Raw genomic sequence first — 17,501 nt, forward strand, 5'->3', positions numbered from 1 at the left:
ACAGCTGGAGTGGGAACAGCACCTGCAGGACCCTCCCACTTCTGGGACACGGTCAGGCTGCTTCACCACCCCCCTCGGAGATAGGCAAGCTCACTCCCATATACATTGACGGAGCAGGCAACTGAGGCTGGCAAAAATCAACAGGCCTGCTTGTGGCTGCACATATAATCACATGACTGCACACATAACCACAATTAACACTAAGTAACCATAATTAAAGCTAAGGCTACCAAATGGTTATTCTGTGCCTGGGAGGCTGCTTCCACACCTGCGCCAATCTTTATGTAATATTCATCCATAAAAAGGAATAAAGTACTAACACATGCATGAACCTTAAAAACGTTACGCTAATTGAAAGAAGACAGTCACAAAAGATTATATATGATTCATCTTGTATCAAATATCCAGACTAGGCAAATCCATAGAGACACAAAGCAGATTATTGGCTGCCAGAGGCTGGGGGAGCGGGATTTAGGGAGGTAGCAGCTAACCAGTAGGTTCTTTTTTGAGGTGATGAAAATATTGACTGGGGTGATGGTCGCACATATTTGTGAATACACTAAAAACCACTGAACTGTGTACACTTTCAATGGATGAATTGTATGTTATGCGAATTACATCTTAATAAAAGTATTTTTAAAAACTAACAAAATGGGGTAAAAATAGCAGTGAGTTTGGCCCATTTTTTAATAGCAAAAAGAAATGTACAACATTGTTTTTAAAATGCTGTTTTCTATGAGTTCTGGGATTTAGGGTGGTAAATCCATTTCTTTTCCCATGTTTGTCCTTTTTCCACTTTAGGAACATCCTGCACTACTCTTAACATAAGATAAAGTTATATGAACTAAAAAAGTATGACTGATAACATAAGACTATTTCGTGAATATAAAAAATTTTAATACCTAGCCTTCTTCAAAGAACATCCCTGTTAGCTAAGTGCTGTTTTTCATCTCCATTTTACAGATGAGAAAACTGAGGCAGAGAGAAGGGAGTCACCGACTTGGATACACAGCCCATTAGGGGCAGCGCAGTAGGACCGCAAAGCTCTCTGGACACCAGCCAGGCAGTCAGGGAGACCCAGGGGAAGGGGAGACACGTCCCTTTTCCAGGGTGGCCGCTCAGAGCCGACCCATCATGCCACAGCTGCCCACTTCAGGGGAGACGTCAGAGCTTAACAGCTGCCGATGTTTAAACATTGGAAAACAATTTAAAATGGAAAAAAACCTGTGTGCCCAAGACTCCGCAGTTCCTCATGGACACACACCCAGTAGACAGCAGACTGTACAGCCGTGCACCGGAAGACGCGGCCCAAAATGCTCCGGCAGAATTACTGAAATAGCCCCAAGCTGGAAACGACCTAAGTAGCCACCAACAGGGAAGTGACATATAAACTGTGGACAGTCCTACAGGGAGATGACCTGAGGTGTGGGACAGCCCTCTGCCGCTGCGCTTCCCTACGTGGGTGGTCTCACAATCACAATGAAGCACAAGGTCAGACGCAAGACGATAGATTGATTCCAGTTTTTAGAAATTCAAAGCCAGGCAAAGCGAACCTCCGGTGACAGAGGTCAGCGAAGCGCTTACCTTGACAGGGAGGGGCCCAGGTGCTGGGGACATTCTGTTTCTGGATCAAGGTGCTGTTACGTGTGTGCTCACCTTGTGAAAATTCAATAAATTGTGGGAGGGAGGTTCTGATTTTGTCTGGCAGTTGGGGAGGTCTGCTGGGAAATGATGATGGAAAGCCTGCGAGGAGTCCCTGGAAGAAGATGGAGGGTGAGAGTGGATGGGAGGCTGGGTGGCTGCAACCCAGACGGCAGTGGGAGGGCAGGGAGAGGAGGCCAGCTGTGCAGTCAGGGAGGGGCCCAGGCAGGCCTCACCACTCGCTGGACAGCCATGTCTTGGAAAGGGCCTCGGGGCCCTGGATACAGAGGAGATCTGATCTGTGCCCCCAAAAGTGTTCACGCCAAGAGAGGGGCCCAAACAAAAAGCAATCAGCATGAGGAAGAGAGTTAACCCTCTACCGGAAACGTGTAAAAACAGACAGAGGGGAAGGAGCTTGCTGAGAGCACGCATGGACAGGAGAGGCGCCTCTCACAGACGGGCGTCAGAGGCACAGCCTCCCCGGGCCACGCTGCCCATGCGGCACCCAACAGGACAATGCCATGGACACAGGCTAGGGCCAGAGCCCTACAGGAAGGGGGCTCTCGGCTGCACAGAGTGAACAGTTGTCCTCTAACTTGCTTGCTTTCTCTCACACACATTCTCTCCCTCACATGCATGCGCGCACACACACATACAGCCCATGCAATGGGGTGAAGCTCCACTCCAGGTACCAGGGATGGAACGTGGGCCCTTTTCCCGCCCAATCACTGCACAAAATTCCCTGAGCCGGAGATCAGTTCAGGAGTGACCACATGACCCCAGCTAGTCCAGTCAAAGTGAGTTCTAAGACTTCTATAAAAGCTACTGAGAAGAGAAACTTTCTGCTGAACCCAAACCTGAGAGGATATGGGCCCAGAGCTACCAAAGGTCACCAGGTGAAACTTGAGAAAAATGACCCCAATGGTGGAAGACAGAGCAAGAGCTGGAGAAAAAGTCCCTAAGACTCTGTGCACCTAGATCCAGCTGGGCCTGAATGCGAGGAGCCAATAAATCCTCTTTTCTACTTAAGCCAGTTTGGGTTATGGATGACCTGTCACTTCTGACGAACTGATATTTCGAACAGAAAGCTGGTATTTTTTCTTTGGAAAAACCAGTGTATATTGAAACACTCAATGACACCTGCCTCGAAAGTCTCTACTTCAAGAGAATAAAACGATCCCTTTCTAATCTGCCATCCGCGGCGGGACCGCCACCAAGCTGCAGATTTTCGTGGAAACCCTTCCGGTGAAGCCCACCACTGTTGCGGTTACAACATAAAATGTGAAGGCCAAGGTCAGGGCTGAGGAAGGAATTCCTCCTGCTCAGCAAAGGCTGATGTGTGTCGGCGCGCAGCTGGAAGGAGGACGCACCTGGTCTGACGACCACCAGCAGGAGTCCACTCGTCATCGTGTGTGGAGAGTGTGTAGTGAAGTCTCACCCCCTCCCAAGGAGAAGAAGTGTAAGAGAGAGGGAAGCTGGCAGCCCTCATACACCCCGCAGTGGATGAGACTAGCAAGAGCAATCGCCTTCAGAGGAGTGGCTGCAGTTTTTAGGCCCAGCCACGTGGACAGACAGACGTCATCGTGCTTCAGCAAACCGGAAGACAAGCATGTCACTGTGTACGAGTGAATAAAAGACATGAACTGATGACACCAACAAAGAGGGAATCCGACGATCAACGCCGCACCCTTTTTCTTTTTGATTACGGTACAAATAAATGCACTTCGTTTCTAGGAATTCTTTGGGGGGAATCTGGCTTTAGCAACAGAGGTGACACGCACCAGGTGACCTCATCCCTCCAGCCACGGGACACAATTAGAAGTGGCCACACCAACAGCACTGATTCGGCAGGGTCCCGCGAGGACACCGCGTCCCCTTGATCCAAACTTCTGTGCTGGGCAGATAACACACGCTTAACGACCCTGGTCCGCTCCACGTTGCTGCAGTTAACTGCCCCCAGCCCTCCTTTACTCCACAGTTCATTTCTAAAACGTGTGATGACAACATTAAAGGACTTCATTTAAGGAGGAGGAGTCTCCCACACCCTGTGTATAATTTTTATTTCTGCACATTCCCCTCCAGTCTTTCTCCACAGGCACCCATATTTTATACTCATCATCAGACTTCACGTACAGTTTATAATCAACCCAGAGCACCCCAGATCCTGGAATTTTCAGCCCAAAGCCCAGGCCACCGAGGGCACGGCCCAGCACCCTCTGGGTGGGAGTTGGTATCTCTTGCTGCAATGAGGAGGGGGACTCAGGCAGGAAAGGAGCGTGGACAACACAACCGTGTCCAGATGTCAGGGGATGTGCTCTCGTCAGAAACTCTCGTGGCCACCACCTCAGTCAAGCAAGAGAGCTTAGCACTGCGATAGTGGGACAACCTGACCTCGCTGCCAGACCGAGGACACAAGGCCTAACCCGAATCGAATGAAGCCTCTAGCTCCACTGTTCTAAAGGAAATACCCCCAGGGGATCAAAGAACATGAGAAATGACACCATGAGGGTGAAAAAATCAGAAAAATCTAGAATGAGACATTCTGTAAGACAACTGGCCTGGCCTCTTTAAAAGTTGATGTTATTAAAACAAAGAGAGAAGAGAGAGCAAGCAGGGGAGGAGGTGGGGGGAGCACTGCTGCAGAATGAAAGAAGCTAGAGAGACACAACAACCAAATGTGACACGTGCACCTTGACAGAATCTGGTTTGTAAAAGAGGACGGAAAACGTTCCTGGGACAGCTGGAGAAATCTGACTGTGGCCTGAAGAGTTGACATTAGAGGAATTATTGTTAATTGTCTTAGGTGTGAGAATGGTATCAGGTCATACAGGGGACCGTCTTCATGTACAGAGCATGCATGCCAAAATAGTCAGCCCGGGAGTGCCAGCGGTCTGCCACTTACTTTCCAATAGTTCAGCTCAGAGAGAAGGAGGGAGGGGGAAGGGAAAAGGGAGAGGGAGAGATGGGGGGGTGTCTATAAGGAATGGTCCCAATTTCTGAATCAAGGTTAGGAGTATATGTGTGTTCTCCGATATTTCTCACATGTTTCTGGACTCTGAATTATTTCACACAATCAGCTGTAGAGCGAAGAAGGGAGGGAAGGGGGTAAGGAAGGAGAAACGCAGCCCAACCTTCACATCCATCAGAGAACAAAACAGGCCAATGGATGAGGACAGAAACTGTGAAGGTCATACAGCCCCAGCCTCAGGACGCCTCCCGTTACCCCCACCTTTTTCCAGTTTCTCTTACCTTGGCACAGGTAAACCTAGCTTTTTTGTGTTTCCCTTCAATGTCTGTTTCCTGGCTTGTGCTGCTTTCAACCAGCCTCCTCCCTCCATCTCCTGCGGTGTCCCCCCTCCCCCATCCCAGCAGTCACAGAAGCCCAGGACCCCCCCCCCCGCCCCCCGCCGTGGACTGTGCTGCCACAGAGGCTGTGTGACCTGGCCGAGTTATGTCCTCTCCGGGCTGAGACAAAACAAGAGCCCTGCCCTGCCTCTCTGCCTGACTTGCTGCTTGGACGTTGCTAGTGGAAGACCCTGGGCAGGTACAAAGAGGGAGCCCAGGCCAGAGTGAGGGAGGTGGGAAGAAGTAGAGACCCCCAGAGAGAAAGGCCCCCCGGAAGCCTGGCAGGTGAGGTCTCAGGACAGCCTTCTACACATCTCACACATCCGCGTGGACACACACACACACACACGCACACACCTGCGTCCTGGCTCCTCTGCCTGCACGTCTGGGACCTCGCCTCCAGCAAGCCCCTCACTGTGACACTCCTGCAGGTAGACAATTCCAGGTCAATGACCCCCAATGACCCACATCTCACGCCTGCGACTGGTCATGCCACCAACGCCGCCGGGCCTGCGTCCCCTGTGTTCTTCCGAGGTCAGCTGACCCTGGAGGCCACAGCTTTGGCTTCCGGCTTCCCTTTCGAGGACAGGGGAGGCAGACGGGATGGAAGCATACAGCCAGCTGGCTGGTGCCCAGTGCACACACAGGATCGGGTTTGCTCCCTGGCAGGATGCAGGGCACAGAGTGCCAGGCAGGGGGGCCCAGCACGACCCCCCTGCTCGGGAGCCCACGACCACCTTCCAAACCAGCCATCCCCAAGCTGGCAGGCAGCTCACTAGGGACCTGGGGGGCATTGGGGGTGACGCCCAGGCCCAGGCCCCTGTCCCAAACCTGGCCAGGAGCCACCCCTACCTGCAGTGAAAGTGAGAAAAGAAACTCAATCGTCTACACCCACAGCTCTGGACTCGGCCAAAGCAGCTGGTCTGCAAGGAGCACGGCAGGAAAGCCTGGTGAGCTGAGGCCTTTGCACACGGCGGTCATTTGTCCCCAGGCCATCCCACCCGTCTGGCTGCCAGGCGCCAGGCTGCCAAGGGCTATGGCTGCCCTGGGGGGCAGTCCTGTGGGGGACTCCTGCCACCCTGGCATTCCACTTACACCTCACAATAGACAGGAGGGGCTCTTCTGATGATGGAAAGAGGCCACCCTGTCCCCACGCCCCCCACACTCCCAGGGCTTCTAGAGTCCCACGCACCCCTTCTGTAGGCTGGCTGGAGGGCTAAGCCTGCCACACTCCAGACAAACAGCTTGAAAGCAGTTTTCTGGGGCAGCAATTTTCTGGCCAGAATGCAGGGGTTCCTCCTGGGGGACCCGCCGGCCCCAGGCCAGGAGGACACTCTGGCTCATTCTTGCTTCAAAGCCTTGCAGGAGGCAGATCACCAGGGTGAACGCCTGAAATGGACGTAGGCCTTGTCCTGTCCTCTGCCCTTGGGCAAAGCCTCCCTGTGGCCCCCAGCGCCCAGCACCACAGCCCAGGTCCCGGGAAAAACCGCTCGGAGCCTCGGAAACTTAGAAAGCTTTGTTTTTCCTCCAGACTCTGCTTTAGCCAGAGTGACATTTACTCCTTTTTTCCTTTATAGACTCAAAACCTTAACCCCTATTGCCTATCTCCAAAAGCACAGACACCGTTATCTGTTTGAAGTTTGCACGCTTGGGCATGAGTGTGGTCCCCCACAATCCATGCTTTGTTATAGCAAATAGCTAGTCGGAGGTGGGGGGAATCTGTGATACGGGGGAGCCCTGTGAGCCTCCACTCCCCCCCTCCAAAGTCCTACAGTCGAGAGTAAAACATGGCTCTTCCCACGGACCTGGGGCTCCCCACGGGCTTGGCTCAGTGGTCAGAGGGGTGTGTGTATGTGGGGGGGGTACGTGCTGCTGCTGAGGGGTGGCCAGTGTCCTGCTCCCACCAGGCACTGCACAGTCTGTTTTCTCCACGCCCAGGAGCCCCAAGCGGTGCTGACTGGCTGGAAGGCACCCAAGGGAGCAGTGGGCTCTTGCACCCAGGTGGGTGGCTTATGATGCCCAGTTGTTTGGTAAGACACCAGCCCAGATGTTGCTGGGAATATATCTGCGGGTGTAATTAACACTTTATAGTCAGCAGACTAGGACAAACCTGTGCCGGACGGAAAACTACGCATTGTCTACTTCAGAGAACACCCTTCGGGTTATCTGACTTACCTTTGGGAGCTGTGTTCAAGTCTGCAAGTCGTAGATAACTGATAGCAACACAAAATCACTCTTGTCTAGAGACATGCAAATTCTGTCCCTTCCACGAGAAGTTCAACTGACATCTCTCCCTTCCTTTCTACCCCCCAAATCTGCTCCATTCACATGTTCATTTCAATATTCCTGACCTATAAATGCCTCTGTCCTTCAGATTCTCTTTTCAACCAGTGACTGCATCTGCTCGGTTCCGTACTGACTTAGACAAAATCTTCCACACAGTGTTCATTTTTACATCAGTAAGACAGTCGTGATTTTTTTTATACCTTTCTGAAAATTATCTTTTAATGTAACTTTGCTCTGGGCACCCAGCCCCTGGTAATGAGCAGGCACTGAATGAAGGAAAGGCATTTCTATCCCTGCCTTACCGGCCAGAAAACAGGCTCAAGTGTGGGTTTTTTTAAAATGCAGTCTGGTTACCACTGCACACTCCGCCATCTGGAACATTCTGCCGTCTTGCCTCCTGTGGCAATAGCCACAGAAACATTGCCCGTATGAGGCTCTCCTGGACCCCACCCTGACCCCACCCACCCCAGGGCCTTTGCACAGGTTCTTCCCTAGGTCTTGCACGTTCTCTCTATCCCTGTGTGGTATTTTCTCCTAACAACAAATAAGTCATTCCAACATTAATTCTCTGATATCTGAGAACAACTGGGTGTCCTACAAGTCAACTGTATTCTGACACTAACTACCGAGAGTTACCACAAGTTTAAAGACTCAGTTCTACAAGACTGGCCCCATTTCAGACGCCAGTTGCGAGTCCCAAGTCCCCAGGCGAGCTGCACTTCTGTCTAACTTGGCCACATTCAGGAGTTCCCACCACCCCCTCAGGGTCAGTAATTCACTAGAACCGCTCATAGAACTCAGGAAAGCACTTTACATATGACGACCGGTTTATTATAAAGGATACGATTCGGGGACAGCCAACAGAAGGGATACACAGGGCAAGGTGTGTGGCCGGAGGTGTGCACAGAGCTCCCCGGCCCTCTTTGGGTGCCCCACCCCCACCCCCTGCCCAGCACATAATTTTGTTCATTGGCCTGGAAGCTCTCTTTGTCTCCCCGTTTCGGAGTTTTTATCCAAGTTTCACTACAAGTTTCATGACGTAGACGTAATTGGTGAAATCATTGTCCTTGGTGACAGCTCACCCTCCAGCCCCTGCCCCTCCCCAGAGGTGGGTGGGGGCTGATAGCTCTAACCTTCTAATGTGTGGTTGTGTCCTCTGGTGACCAGCCCCCATCCAGAAGCTACCTAGGGGCCCACCCCAGTCACCTCATTAGCATAAACCCAGGTAAGGTCAAAAGGGGTTCCTTATGAGTAAAATTCACTCCTATCTCTCAGGAAATTCCAAGGGTTTCAGGAGCTCTGTGCCTGGAACTGGGGACAAAGACCAAACATGTCTCTGTGTTACACCGAAGTCCCCACCCGTTCTCTTTCTGACTGGTGCAGAGAATTCTCCCTTCCCACCAGGGCGTCAGGCCGCTCCCACACTCCGCTGGCACCTGTACCCATCACTCACAGCTCTCCAGCAGGTAGGAGCGGATACTAGCATCAGGCATATTTCATCCGATGGACGTCACCGGGGGTGAACGTCACCGGAGGTCTCCCAGGTTAGTTTCCGGTGGACACAGCTCCTGCCCAGACTTACTCAAATGGACCCCTGGTACCTGGTACCTGGTACCACGCCTGGCACATGCTCCATAAAGGCTGAAATCAGGTGAAAATAAACCCGACATTTCAAATGGACCCTTTGTCCTTGGCAGTGGGCTTTGGAGCCAAGCTCCCTTGGCTCAAACGCCTCTCCCTCCACCTGAGTCCACACACGACTGCTTCCCAGCCTCTCACTGCCAAGCCTTTTCCCTCGGAGCCTCCCCTGGGAGGGGGTTGTGGGCACTGAGGAGCCATCAGCGCGAGGCGGCGCCGGCCCGAGACGTGGGGCAGGCCAGGCTCAGCGCACCATGGATGTCACGCAGAAGAGGTTTCAAATCAGCCACTGTGCTATTTATAATTCATAGCAAAATGGTTTGTTGCTATAAAAATATATTTGCACATTACACAAATAGACCTTCACAGCAATTATCTTAATGCCGTAGCTACAAATTAACACCTACTTACCTCGGGCAAATTAGTACCAAATCTCATTTGAGTGGCACAGTAGATGGGCAGGGCATACAGAGAAGAGCTCGCTATGGCATTGGCACAGCCTGGCTCTCATATGGGAACAGGCATTCTGCAAAGGGGAGAGCGCCCCCACCCTCCAGGCCAGCCCCATAGTCCCAGGGAGGGCACCGCGACCCAGAGAGAAAGGGGCTGGCACAGAGTCACCCCTGAGGCAGGGCATGCAAAGTTTGGGTGGGAGGGGCAGGGCTTCTTGCTCGTGGCTGAAAAAGGGGTCACCATTGAGTTGGGATTCCAGGGTCTCCTAGTGGCACCTCATAAAAAGTAATTTTCACTCCTTTGTCTCGGCTCTCACAAATTTATTGATAGACTCTCACTACCCAGTCTTCATCACAAACATCACTGGTCCCTGACGCTGGTGAGAAGGCACGTACAGACTAGGCTGGCGGCGAGGCGGAAGCTACTGGAACTTGGGCACGACACCTGGGTGACACCTAGGTCCAAACCAGCTGTGACCTGCTACCTGACCTTGTCAGAGGCCTGCCCACAAGCCCCAGGAAACCTTGGCCTCTGAAAGGGCAAGGAGGTCTGTAAAGAGCCGCTGGGGCTGCCCACCCCCTCCTGTGGTTCCTGCAGACACCAGTGTCAGACTCAGGGCTGCTCCCAAAGCTTTCTGGGTAAACGAGGCTTCCCTCTCCCCAGCATCCCTGGTGCCCTGTCCAGGGACCGAGGTGCTCATTCAGGTGTGCACAGCCCTCTAGCTGTGAGGTACGGACCCCCCCCCCCCCCGGCCTGCCTGATTACCTAAGAGTGACCACCCTATCTCCCTCTTCAAAGGTTCGTTGGGAAAGCCAAGCCGAGCCAATCAGCACATGGCAATTTTCCCCAAGAAGACACAGTTGGGGCCTCTGCCATAGTCTCCATCATCCATACTCACCTTGCAGGGTAGGGGCCCCCTGAGCCTTCTGCTCCCCTCCTTAAGGGACATAAATCCTGTGCTCTCCACCCCGAAACCCAGACCTCAGACTAGACCTCTCCCCCATCTCTGGACTCAAATATCCCAACTGCCTACTCCACACATCCCAAGACACACTCAGAAATCCAACAGGTTCCCGTAGTTCTTAGAATAAAATTCAAAGCCCTACAAACACCTGAAAGACTCTTTGTGGCCTGGCCCTGCCCTCCCCTGGAACCCACCTCATACCACCTCCACTCCGCCCCATTCTCTCTGCTCCAGCCACACAAGCCTCTAGGTTTTTCCTCAAACACAAAGCTGTTCCTGCCTCAGGGCCTTTGCACATGCTGTCCCCTCTACGTGGAACACCTGGCTCTGCTCCTGCGGGGCTAAGTGATCCATAAATGGTTTCCATCGTTATCATAGGCTCAGGTCCAATTCAATAATTCAGTCTGAATTCAAATCTACCTGCTCACTGGCCTCCTTAGAAAGTGAGGTGGGATTCACAGGGCCCCAATAAACCTACTCTGCCCTTCAGATGCCTCTTTACAGAAAGATCTGGTTACAGTTCAGCCAGGTCAAATACTTTCCCTTAATGTGGCCAGAGAGAAAAGGGCCCCAGGTCCCAGGGGAGGGTCAGGCCACTGCAGCTCCCAGACCAGGGACCTGGTTCTGATCCCTCTATGCTCCCATCCAGAGACCCCTCTGTCACTCTGTAGTGTTGGCCACCAGCCCCTGTACTGATCACTGTAAGTGGGTTGGGGGTCTGCGGCGAGTGGGTGGGAGTGGGAAAGCACTCCCTGGGGGAGTGGGTGTGAGTGGGGGTGAGCGTGGGCTGGCTTCAAGCACCGGAAGCTTTCCTGTGGATGACAAATGCACCAGCCCCCTGCCTGCCAGCGATGCCTTTGCTTGTTCTAATTACATGACCTGGTGGGGGAGGGCGTACCTCTCCAGGAGTTTCTGGACTCCTGACTCGCCAAACCAGTTTCTTCTGATGGACAATCATGGGCTCCAACTGAAAATGAACTTCTCGGCTGCCCTGCTCTGTCCAGGGTCACCAAAGAAAACACTGCTCGGCTCTTAGCCTGGGCAGAGACAGGTTCCACACAAGTTCATTCCACACACATCTCCTGGAAGATTTTCTCCTACCATCAGGCGGTGGAACTGGTACCAATAAATGCAAACACACATAAAGGTGCCGCGCCCCATTTTAGGCACTTTGCACAAATTAAGTCATTTGATGCTCCAATCACCCTATGAGCAGGTATATTAACATTATCCATATTTTGCAGATGGGGAAACCGAGGCACAGAGGGGTGAACATCTCTAGTTAGCAACTCAAGGTCAGGGAGCCAGCTGCTAACTACCGCACTGCCAACATTATTCCCTCTGAGTCTCAGAACACCCTGCGGCTATGATGCCCCTGTGTGAGGTGAGAAGCGGGACCACAGAAAGTGACTTGGGGAGAGTCCTCAGCCAGGTCTGCTGCCTTCCAGGGACCCAGAAACCTGGACTGTGGCCAGATCCGGCGGCCAGGAGCTCCAGGAACCTGCACATAAAGATCGCTGGGGCAGGACAACGTGATCACCTGCAGTGAGCCCCACTGGCAAGGGCATCTTGGAGGCTGTCCCCACTCCCACGGGGGCGGGCCCAGGCGGGGGCCTCTCCCCTGTACCCCCAGAGGCTCGGGAAGCCTCTAGATTACACTTGGCAAATCTTCCTTGAACATCAATTTTAATCAAAGAGTTGAGGGAAAAGGTAAGTAATTTATCTGAAAAGAAATCGAAAACGTCTCTTTTAGATCCCCATGCTAATTTCACATAGATTGGCAGGGCAGTCACTGGCAGGCTACGAATGTCTCCACCAGAAGGCATACCTCGGTGCCCTGGGAGGTGGCTGAGCCCGGTGGGGAAGACGTGCTGCTCCACTCACGGGTTGGGTGACCTCGGAAAGTCACCTCGGTCTCCTCATCTGTAAAAAGGGACAGTAACAGTCCTTGCCCTGCCTCATGAGGCTGGTGCGAGTGACGAATGAGGCAATGAAGCATGCAGCTAGGGCTTAATAGCCACTAGCGATGGTAACCATGACCATTCTGGGGAAAGATGTCCAACGGGGTCATTTATGGGTCAAGAGGCTTAATCCCCAAGAGGGAAAGTGACCTGCTCAAAAACTATGTCTCTGACTCCCCCTGCTCCTCTTTCTCACCCTCTTGCTGCCTCAGTTTCCCTATCAGTGAGAGAGAGTAAAATCGGGGAATGGGATGGATTTTTAAATGTGGTGGAAGACGCGTATCAGGCGCCTCGAGAATGGCCTGAGCTCTTGCAGTCTTCTCTAACTGAAGCCACCACCCAGGGCATGCCCACCACCAACTCAGCCTGGAACTAGCTTGTTAGGGAGATGCCATATGTCCATGGGATGTCCAGTTAAGTAAGTTTCCAGACCTTAAAAGACCTCGCTGAGATCATATTTGAATGACCCAATGACGTTATCTAAGTAAATTGCTACCAGCTTCACCTGTCAGGTGCTTCACAATCATTTCCACCCCCACCTAAAATGTGAGTTACCTCCAGCCACCTACTCTGTGTAATCTCAGTGTGCTACACCCTTCCCTGCCTGCCTCCTACCATCTTCCAGCTCAATGGTCGCCTCCTCCAGGAAGCCCTCCTTGACCACTCACAAGCCCCTGGCTTCCCTCTATCACTCAGAGACCAGGATCTGGGTCCCCTGTGGGCAGGGACTGGAGACGGGGCTATCTACAAGGACTAGCTGGTCTCTGGCACGTGCCATGTCCCTCTTCAACCCCCACCCCTGGCCCTGGTGTTGGTTTGAGGAATGGTTCCTCACTGCATGAAAGGAGGAATTCACAAACAAGATCCTAAAACTGCCAACAGAGACCCATTAAAGGATGTTGGCTGTTGAGTCTTAAATTTTGAGTTCTCAGCTGGACAAATGTCAACATTGCATTTCACAGCCCTCTCTGGAATCAACACAGATGACACAAAACAAAGTCTGATGACTCGTCGCCAGACTGCCATGTCCCCAACCCCGCCAAACAAGGACTCACAGGAATTCCTTCCCTCCAGCTAGCTTCCTCGTAGAGGGTGCTCCAGGGGCCTGAGCACCTTCCAACACCTTCCACCACAATGGGGAACTCCCAAGCCAGCAGTGCCCCAGTGGATCCCAGGAATTCTCAGGATGGCGCCATGCCAGGGTGGAGAAAAGTGAAAGCAGCCAGGGCCTCTCCCGTAACCGGCGATTCTGGAGACTGGTCACCCACTTGATTTAAGTTTTTGGCCTATTAACTCTTGAGGTTCCATCCCGTGTTGACCGGGCCCGCACCCCCGGCCCTGCCCCTGAGTTTGAATCAGCGCTGCACCTGCTCTGCCTGTTTTCTCATCTTTGCAACAGACGAAGCCTCTCGCCTCCCAGGTTCTGGGAGAGGATGCTGATAGTGTGCGGCGTGCGGACCGGCCGATGGGAGACCCCGAGTCAGGGGAGGAAAACGCAGGATCAGCAAAAGTTTGGGCGGCGACAGCCCAGCCGAACAAAACCAAACACAAAAACACCGGGAGAGAAGTGAGGGAGCAGGGAGGGGGAGGGGTGCAGGAGAGGAGACGCGGGGAGCAAGGAGGGAGGGGGAGGGCAGGAGCAGGGGGAGAGGAGGGCGCACTCGGGGAAAACCAGCGAAGGGGGTCGCGGGGGGGCGGGGACCCGGGTTGGCGCCGGTCTCTGCACCGCGTCACGTGGCGCCACGCCCTGCCTCGGTGTGCCCACCTGACCAATGGGCCTGCTCCGGCCGCCGGCGCACACCCTCAGAACCCTGCAGCGTCCTGACCGGGGCACAGACGGTCTCCCCCCCGCGAACACCGGGCCTTACCTGGATGCAAATCCCAGTGGCGTCTCACCTGGGCTCAGCTCTGCGGGCGACTCACCTGGCCCCGCCCCGGACGTAGCTCCCGCGCTGGCCCCGCCCCTCGGCCAGTCCGCGCTGGGCGGGCGCTACGGGTTTCCCTGGAGCTCTGGACGCCCCGGGGTCCGCCGAGGTCTCCGCTGGGACAGGGCGGGGCCGGGACGCATGGCTCCGCCTTGTGGGCGGGGATGGGGTGGAGAATGGGAGCCCAGAAGCTCCTCGCGCTTCGCACCCGCAGCTCTCCTGACTCCGGGAGTTCTCCGTTAGTGCAGCACCCACGCCTTGGGGCAGGCACTCTCCTTTCAGATCCATTTTCCCATTTTAGGGGCGTGTAAAGTGAGGCGGGAAGGGGTGAAATCTGTGAGGAGTTGAGAGGAAATATTCATTCAACAAATGCTCCCAAAACGTCTTTGGGGCCAAGTGCTGACTTCCCAGGACCGTGATAGGGTCCTCATGGTGGTTTCAGAATCCCACAGTGGTAGGGGCCGGGCAATCCCAAACTTGGCTCTGACCGAGGCTGAGGAGCAGGGAGGACTTCCCGGAGGAGGGGATGTGGTCAATCCTCGGGCTTCCTAAGGGCCATTCAGGGCTGAGTGCTGCATCTCTGCACCTGGGCGCAGTCACTGCCCCCCCCAGCCCCCCGCCCTGAGGCAGGACTCATATAATCAGGAAGGCGCAGGCTGGAGCCCGGATACCCTAGGAGGATGACTGGCCCTCCAATGTCATCACATTCCAAGTTGGGGAGCAGCTCACTGAGGTGGAGTTCTCAGGATGGGTTTATATCAGGCCCAGTACCTCTGTCACCCACTTTTCTGGCTGCACTGCTCAGTTCCCTCACTGCCTCCTCTCCATCTCCCTGATTTCGGAAGGTTCACGCCCCAGAGCTGGGTCTGCACCTCTTCTCATCTCTCACTCACTCTCCAGCCTCCTGCTTTCAATATGTCTATACCCAGATCCCATATGATGTCTCCTGACTCCAGACTGCTGCCTCTGACTGTCCCCGACGTCTCCGCGTGGAGACCTCAGCCGGCAGCTCAGGCTCCATTGTCACAGAGTTCCTCTCCCGAGCTGCCCCCCTCTCACTATTCACTGGCCCCATCCAATTCTTTAGGGTCATCCTTGGTTTCCCTTTGGTCTCCTTGCTTCTGCCCTCCCTTCAATCTTGTGTCACCAGAGCAGCCAGGAGGATTCTTTTCCTCTCCTTCCTCTTTTAGCTGCTCTTCTGGGGTCGGGTGCGGGGTGGGGCACTGGCAGCTCCATAATCCCAGGCTGCCTTGTATGGAAAGTGGCATGCCTGCTGGCAGCCCCGGAAGCACATGTGACTGGCTCAGTGGTCCCCTGCAGCCAGTCATTCAATTGCAACAGCCAGTTAGGTGAACTGACTCCTCCCCACTTCTAGAGGGGGAGATCTAATTGCAGAGGCCAGTTGTCGTCATCTCATCCCTTTGCCACAGTGACTGGTTCAGGTTCTGAAGTAACTGGGCCTAAGCCAATCATGCATGCCTTGGTCAAGACACAGTGAGCAGTTCAGGCTAGTCCAGTTGGCGTGACGTGCTGGACTTTGCCTGGAAGTTAGGGGAAGAAAAAATCCTGCTCTGTCCTTTCCTCTCCCCCAAACTTGATAAGGAAGCTTGGTGCACTAAGGGCACAAGGCAGCCATCCTGTGGCCACAAAGAGATCTAGGCTTAGGGATGAAACAGAGGTGGCAAGAAACTGGATCCTTGGGGCGGACGGGTGGCTCAGTTGGTTAGAGGGCGAGCTCTGGGCAACAGGGCTGCCAGTTCGATTCCCACATGGGCCAGCGAGCTGTGCCCTCTGCAACTAGAATGAAGTCAACGAGCTGCCACTGAGCTCCCAGGTGGCCAGATGGCTCAGTAGGTTGGAGTGCGCGCTCTCAACCACAAGGTTGCCGATTCAACTCCCGCAGGGGATAGTGGGCAGCGCCCCCTGCAACTAACAACGGCAACTGGACCTGGAGCTGAGCTGCTCCCTCCACAACTAAGATTGAAAGGACAACTTGACTTGGATGGAGCTGATGAGTCCTGAGAAAAACACATTAATGTTCCCCAATAAAAAGTCCTGGAAATACACACTGTCCCCCAATAAAATCCTGTTCCCCTTCCTCAATAAAAAAAAAAAAAAGAAAGAAAGAAAAAGAAACTGGATCCTTGAAGATATTGCAGAGCCCCTGGATCAAACTCACCCTGAAGCTCACGTACCTCTGGACTTTCTCATTAAATGTGCCAGTAAATCCTCTTCTTGTTTAATCTAATTTGCACTTTCTATTTCTTACAAATAAAAGTGTCACCTGATAAAATATCTTTATACCTTTTAACCAAATGACAAAGACTGTCTCTCCTGACAGCACTAGCAGAAAAAAAAAAAGGAAAAAAAAATCCAGGGAAGGCCTCTGATTAGTTAAGCATGAGACACATGGCCATTTTAGGGGTGGGAAAGGAATCAGACAGACCAAAATTTGATCTTCTCCAAGATTAAGACAGCTTCATCCCCATTTGCCAATGATAGCCACGAAATAAGTGGATATGGGTTAGTGCACTGAACGTTAGTTGTTACCATTGCATGGGAGGCCAGATTCATGAGGCTGTTGGCTCACTGCAGTACCCCCAGTACCTAGCTCTGTTCCCCGCACATAGTAGGTGCTATCCCCAATCCATATGAATGAACGAATGACCTCAGTTGCATGCTATCATCACCCACGTAGCTGCCTTTTTCCGTGCAAAGAATCTGTGACCATCCTCGCCTGCGGGCCTGTTCTTCTCACACTTACAGTTTATTACTTTGTACTTCCTTGCTCCCAAGGGACTTCAGGTGGCGAGACAGCACAGGAAACTGTGGTGCTAACTTCAGGCACACAAACGAATCTGAGCCTCTGAGTGGATCAGAATCGGGGCCTATTTCTAGGTCAAAACTCTTCTTCCCAGTGACTGACACACTTGATGGGTTTTTAGTGCTTTGTGCTGGATTCTCTTTTCCTTTTGTGGAATGTAAACATCTTTTTTTATTATCAACCTAAGATCAGTCTCCCAAGAAAGAGGGACGATTGGCAGGTTTTGTGTTTTAAAAAGCACTCTGGACACAAGTAAGTGAAAACACCCCCTAGTTGGTCTCAGGCTGGCAGCATAATTTCATGGTATTGAAAGATGTCAGGGAGAACGCCACGCTCCTGCCATTGTGTTTCATGCAAATCACATACAAATTCCACAACCATAGTTTAGTGATATTAAAATACACACAATAAAGCAATAATACAGAATGATTGCAGGGAAGAGAACAGGGTGAATTCTGCCATTC

At 53.0% G+C, this 17,501-nt stretch overlaps 1 protein-coding gene across 2 annotated transcripts in view; it reads right to left on the reverse strand.

Annotated features, from left to right (window-relative positions):
* Nucleotides 1-14,341, reverse strand: part of LOC308501669 (rho GTPase-activating protein 8-like) — a 52,462-nt gene extending 38,121 nt beyond the window's left edge. Inside the window, exon 1 of one of the 2 annotated variants that reach the window (XM_081058373.1) lies at nt 14,185-14,341. The gene's annotated coding sequence lies outside the window, so the exon portion shown is untranslated. Of the gene's footprint in view, nt 1-14,156 lie in introns of both variants that reach the window. The other variant, XM_081058372.1, reaches the window with a different exon arrangement.
* Between the last annotated feature and the right edge of the window lie 3,160 nt (nt 14,342-17,501).

This window comes from Rhinolophus hipposideros (assembly GCF_964194185.1).
Source record: "Rhinolophus hipposideros genome assembly, chromosome: 9".
NCBI lineage: Eukaryota > Metazoa > Chordata > Mammalia > Chiroptera > Rhinolophidae > Rhinolophus > Rhinolophus hipposideros.